This window comes from Silene latifolia, chromosome 7, assembly GCF_048544455.1.
Source record: "Silene latifolia isolate original U9 population chromosome 7, ASM4854445v1, whole genome shotgun sequence".
Taxonomy (NCBI): Eukaryota; Viridiplantae; Streptophyta; class Magnoliopsida; order Caryophyllales; family Caryophyllaceae; genus Silene; species Silene latifolia.
In genome coordinates, this window is record NC_133532.1 from 114922736 (window position 1) to 114929065 (window position 6330).

A 6330-nucleotide genomic window follows, 5' to 3' on the forward strand; every position below is an offset into this window, starting at 1 on the left:
TTTCTGGATGTGTATCAACATCAAAAAGTACTTTTTCGGATAAAATATTTGGTCTGTAACATCAGAAATTCAGAACCTATATCGGTTACAGCCATACAAGACCATAACCTTTATTAACAGCTCTGAATATGATGAGCTTTAGGTCCATGAGCTTTTTTTTTTTTTTTTTAAAAGCTGGAAAGAAAGAGTGTTTTACATTTTGGTGTTACATTACCACTAAACCAATAGTACTACTAATAGGCAATAGCATAATCTAAAACAACAAAGGTCCATGAGCTTGTAATATGGTATACATTTATCCTTGGCCTCCCTACAGAATTATGTGAAATATTGACTTTTTAGTGAAAAAATGATGTATGTGGAATATCAAAATATCGAAATTTATGATTGACAACCTGTGCAGTCAGATACTCTGGCTCAAAATGTACTCGACAGCACTTGTGTCCTATGGGCAGTCAGATGCTCAGGCCTCTGCACGAGTGCACGCAGAATTAAGCCTGCATGTATTGTGATTAACACAAATCAAATATAGGCATGAACAGTGTATATCAATATGTAAAACCATATAACCAAAGACGTTAATGACCTTATTATGAAAAGTGGTGATTGGTGAAAGTTATTTTGATGGGGATTTTTAGGTAAATTATAATTTGATTTTACGATAATACTTATGTAAAACGGTTTTATATAAGAATTACTGTGATATAGCAATGCCCTTTTGAATCTCGCAAAGTCCAATATTCCCGTCCTACCAAATTCATTATCAATTTATCATCCCTAAAAACAAGGATGATCTTATTTTCCTTGAATCAATACCTAGACGGCTACATTAAGAGTTGACCAATAATATTAAAGTTGGTTGATGTGAGTGATAATGATTCTCATCTCTTAAACAAACAAGTGGTTGAGGTTTGGAATCCTGACTCTTGCGAATGAGAAAACCAACCTTTGAAGGGTTCTACCAATAAGCTAAATTTCCTTTAATAGTCAATACCGAAGAGAAATTGTCTCAGCTATCGGTAAAGAATATTCCTGATAAACACCGAAAAAAGAATACAAATAATGATAGAAGGCCAGCCGTATGTATCGTGGGTGTAGAGACAACGTGCCCACGGTGTTACTCCAACAATACAACGTGTGGACCGTGCGTACGTTTGACTTTGTAAGATTTATTAAATCATACTCTCTTTATCTACACAGACTACAGTACGATGTTAATACGAATCTATATCTATCTATCTATATTAATAAAGGAAGCTTTTTTCGAGCGATTATAGAGAGTCCACCAATTTTGAGCTACTTAAATAAAAAATTATCTTTCTATATTAATAAAGGAAGCTTTTTTCGAGCGATTATAGAGAGTCCACCAATTTTGAGCTACTTAAATAAAAAATTATCTTTTTAAGTTTAGATTTATATTGAACATGAGATTCCCTAACAGTTAATAATTTAATACATACAGCAATACTAATCTCAACAGTTAATAATTTAATACATACAGCAATACTAATCTCATTGCGATACCAATTCAAGTAGCAATCAAATTCTATCATATTTTACGTAGGTTTAGTTGATTAGAAATTTAGAATTAGAAATAATTAGTATATATAAAATATAAATCATGCCATGTATGTGTCGTCTATTATCCTTTGGATGTCCCTCTTCCCCAAAAGTTAATTTAAGCTGGAATCTATTTTTGCTTTGTAGTATGCATTACATTAATTTTGTGACATCATATAGTATGCTTTTATGCTTTGATTTGAGATTTAAAATTGTAATTTTATGAATTTTCAGGATACAAATATACAATAGCAGCTATGAGAAGCGTGTGGAATTTGATGCTGTATCTGTCTTTCCTACGGGAGCAGCAATGTGGAATTCAATCAGCAACACGATTCATATATTTTTACTATCACAACAATGATATTCAGGTTATTGACAGTAAGTCGGTCTACTCTTTTAATTCATATTTGTTCAATATCACTTCACAACAATTATATATGGATGATAAGTCGGTACGCTCTATTATTAAGAATATCTTTTAAATTGGGCAACAATTCTGATAGTTGTATGGGTCTAATTGATGTGTACAGGTTCTCAGAATTTAAGGATGAATACAAGGAGGAGATTAGGGGTGCAAGGAAAAGGAAATGTTGTTCTGATGCAGGGGAGTATATCATCCCAGAAGTGGCCAAAGAGTCTGTTGAGAAAGCTAAGGAGTATTTGAGGCTGATGGCGAAAAGGTTTTGTGGGGAAGGAATCCAGAAGACAGAGGTGACACCTAAACCAACATGGGGTTTTAGGGTCAATGTTGAAGACGTTGTGATGTTGGAATCCAGTGAGTCGTCTCTCCCATCCGTGAATGGGGGAGGAGCAGTTTCTGATGATGATGGTTTTGCGGAGGTTGGGCCGTCACAACCTCCTCCTTCACCATGATGGGTCTAGTGTGGAATTGTAGGGGTCTTAATAACACGCTCGCCCCTACAATTCCCAAAATAAGAGCGTTATTAGGTAGTAAGTATTATGACTTTCTTTTTTTAATCGAAACAAAATGTAATGCTTCTCGTATTTTCCCAATGTTTAGACCACTAGGTTTTGTGAAGTGTTTTGGTGTCGATGCCGTGGGGGCGTCGGGTGGTCTTTGGGTAGGATGGCGCAAGGAGTCGCATATGGAGTTGGTCAAGGCTTGTAATAATTATATCATCCTATTAGTGAAGAAATATAATGGTCTTGTATGGTATTTGATCCTTGTCTATGGAGCCCCAAGTGTGAGTTCACGCGCCTCTGTCCTACAAGATATTGAGGAATGGAGTAAGTCTTGTAAATATCCTTTTCTCATGGTTGGTGATTTTAATCAAGTTGAATATAGGAGTGATAAGTTAAGTAGGAGTCAAAGAACTATAGGGGGGGCTGATGATTTTAGTTTATGGAAAATCAGAAACGAGTTAATGGATATTCCTTTCAAGGGACCACGGTTCACGTGGTGCAATAACAGGAAGGGTGAAAAACGGGTTTATGAGCGCATTGATAAAGCATACGGGTCGAAAGATTGGTTTACTCTGTTCCCAAATACTGGTATCAAACATTATCCGATTCAAATATCGGATCATGCACCAATAGAAGTGGATTTAAATCTTGTGGGAACTTCTGGCAGTAAACCATTTAAGTTGGACGCTTGGGTCTTGGATCATGAGGCGTGCATGGAAAAGATTCAGAATGCGTGGAGTATGGAGGATCTGGGATCTCCGGCCTTCCGTGTTACCAGGAAGCTATCTAGAGTTAGGACGTGTGTCAAGAAGTGGACCTTAGATAAGCGTGCTGAATGGCACGGCAAATGGGATGCTTTTGACCAAAGGCTGGAACATGGTATGGATTTAGCTATTAAGGGTAGTGGGGAGGAGGAGTACTCAAGAGTGAATGAGGAAGTCACTGATTTTGCCAAAGCCACGGCTTCCTTCTGGAAACAGCGGGCCAAATTGAAGTGGATGGTTGATGGGGATACTTGTACAAAATTTTTCTTCAACTGGGTCAAAGGACGTGCCGGAAGGAATTATATTCATGGGGTGAAAGGCGCTGATGGGACTTGGCTGTACGATGAAGGTCAGGTAAAGGGGGAATTTCAGAAGACTTTTATGGACCTTTTCCTGGCTTCGGGTGAGGGTCACGCGTGGCGTGACAAATCTGCCTTCCAACACACTCTCACGCATGTGGAACGCAAGTTTACACAGGACGAGTCTGACTGTATCAATCGGCCGTTTACGGCGAAAGAAGTCAGGAGGGCGGTCTTCCAAATGGGAGCTTTTAAAGCTCCGGGGCCGGATGGCATTCCAGCGGTCTTTTACCAACGATGTTGGTCCATGGTAAAACGGGATTTCACGAAAGCTGTTCTGTCCATTCTGAACTCAGGAAGGCTCCTAAAGGAGGTAAATCGTACTTTAATTACTCTTATTCCTAAAAAGGAGAGTCCGGAGGGAGTGTCTGATTACCGACCTATCAGCTTGTGTAATGTGATGATGCGGGTTGTCTCCAAATGTATTACAAATAGGTTGGCAAAAGTCATGAACTCCTTGGTCGGGGAGACGCAAAATGCGTTCCTCCCGGGAAGGAGTATTAGTGATAACATCCTAGTGGCTCATGAGGCAATTCACAAAATATCCAACAATAAGAAGGGGAGGACTGGTGTAGGAGTTTTCAAAGCAGATATGAGTAAGGCCTATGACCGTATTCGATGGGATTTCTTAGAAGCAGTCTTGGAAATATTCGGGTTCCCTCAGCGCTTGAGGATGTTGATCATGAACTGTGTCACATCGGTGAGCTATGAAATCCTTGTAAATGGAGGTCCACTCCCCCAGTTTCGGCCCCGATGTGGTCTACGGCAGGGCGACCCACTGTCACCTTATCTGTTTATTTTGTGCATGGAGGTCCTAGCCAGTAACATAGGTCATGCCCATGACCTAAATATGATTCATGGAGTTCAACTTGTTAGGGGTACTCGGCCTATTACTCACCTTTTCTTCGCAGATGACTCGGTCTTCTTTTTCAAGGATAAGGGTGACACTGTCCAACATCTCATGGGACTTATTCTCGACTATTGCGAGGCTTCTGGACAACAATTAAACCTCGACAAATCTGGGATTTTATTCAGCCCTAATACAACTTTGAATAGGGCACAAAGGATGTTAAAGATTTTCAGGATCACTAAGAATAAGGGCATTGGTAAGTATCTGGGAATTCCGGCAGAGTTTACCGAATCCAAAAAAGGAATTTTTACTGCTCTTATTGAGCATGTCACCAAACGTATCTCTTCTTGGAACGGAATTTTTCTATCACCAGCGGGTCGCCTTACCTTAATTTCATCGGTTCTATCCAATCTTTCAAATTATGTTCTATCGGTTTTTAAAATTCCGGTAAGTGTGGCAAAAAAGATTAACTCTCTTTTGACACAATTTTGGTGGACGGGATGTAAGATGGGTAATAACATTCACTGGTGTAGCAAAAACTTCCTGAGCTTACCTAAGAGTGTGGGAGGGCTCGGAATCAGGAATGTCGAGTGTCTTAACCAGGCCTTGTTGGCCAAACATGGATGGAGGCTGGTCTCTGGGGAAAATTCTTTATTTTGCAGGATTTTCAGGCAAAAGGTGTTTGGGTCTCAGGTTTTCCAGCAAGATTTGCACCCCATCAGAGGGACTGGGAGTTCGTGGGGCATTCGTAGCATTTTACATGGGCTGTCTTTTATCCTGGATAATTTTGGCTGGAAAATTGGGAGGGGCTCGAGGTTAAATGTGTGGACTGCTCGATGGGTGGGGGGCAAACAACCGGAACCAAAGGATATGTGGCTTGATCTGAACAATAGCCATTTGGCAAGCTTGCAAGTAAGTGATCTTTTTGACCAGAATGGTAAGTGGAATGCAAATTTAATTAGTACAGTTTTCAAGGAAGAGTGGTCAAGTCATATTCTGGCTATCCCACCTTACGAGCTTAGGGTGAGGGATACGGTCTACTGGCCGTTTACTAAGAATGGAGTTTTTACGGTTAAGAGTGGATATGGACTTATTTTTCATAGCTATATGACTGCAAGAGGGTCCAATAAAGACAGGTCAAGAATTAATGACAGAGGGAGAGAGTTCTGTAGGAAAACGCTATGGAGATTACCTGTTCCGGAGGTTTGGAAAATTCTTATCTGGAAAATCATTGTTAATGCTCTGCCTATTGGTAGTGAGTTCCTGAAGCGTAAGCTTGACATCGAACCTTTCTGTGGCATGTGTGGAGAGGAGCTGAAATGTGTGGAATCCATGGAACATCTCTTTCGCGACTGTAGTCTTGTTCAACGTCTTTGGGCGACCTCGGATTTGGGAATCCGAGTGGAAAGCACCGAGGGGCTATCGGTCACGGAATGGATTTATGATTGGATGCGATACTTCTCAAAAAGTGAAGGGGGTGAGGCCAAGATGATCATTTTTATGGCCATCCTGTGGGGTGTGTGGTCGTTGAGAAACAGGGTCATTTTTCAGGAGTTGGATCTAAATCCGATTACTATTACGGGATGTTTCTTTAGTTCAATCAGGAGAAATATTCAGGTTTTAAGTAATTCCCATGCTACACAATCTTCTCAGGATAAGCTCCAAAATTCTATGGATGACTCGTCACAGGAGGATCGTGAAGCCATTCGTGTTGGTCACCCCGTCAATCTCATTGGAAACCACAACGCTTGTGGGGTGGTTAGGATCAAAGTGGATGCTAGCTGGCTACGGAGCTTTGAAGCGGCGGTCGGTTGGATTGCTTTAGATCAAACAGGTCAGGAAATCGCCAGGAGACAAGTGCACATAAGGG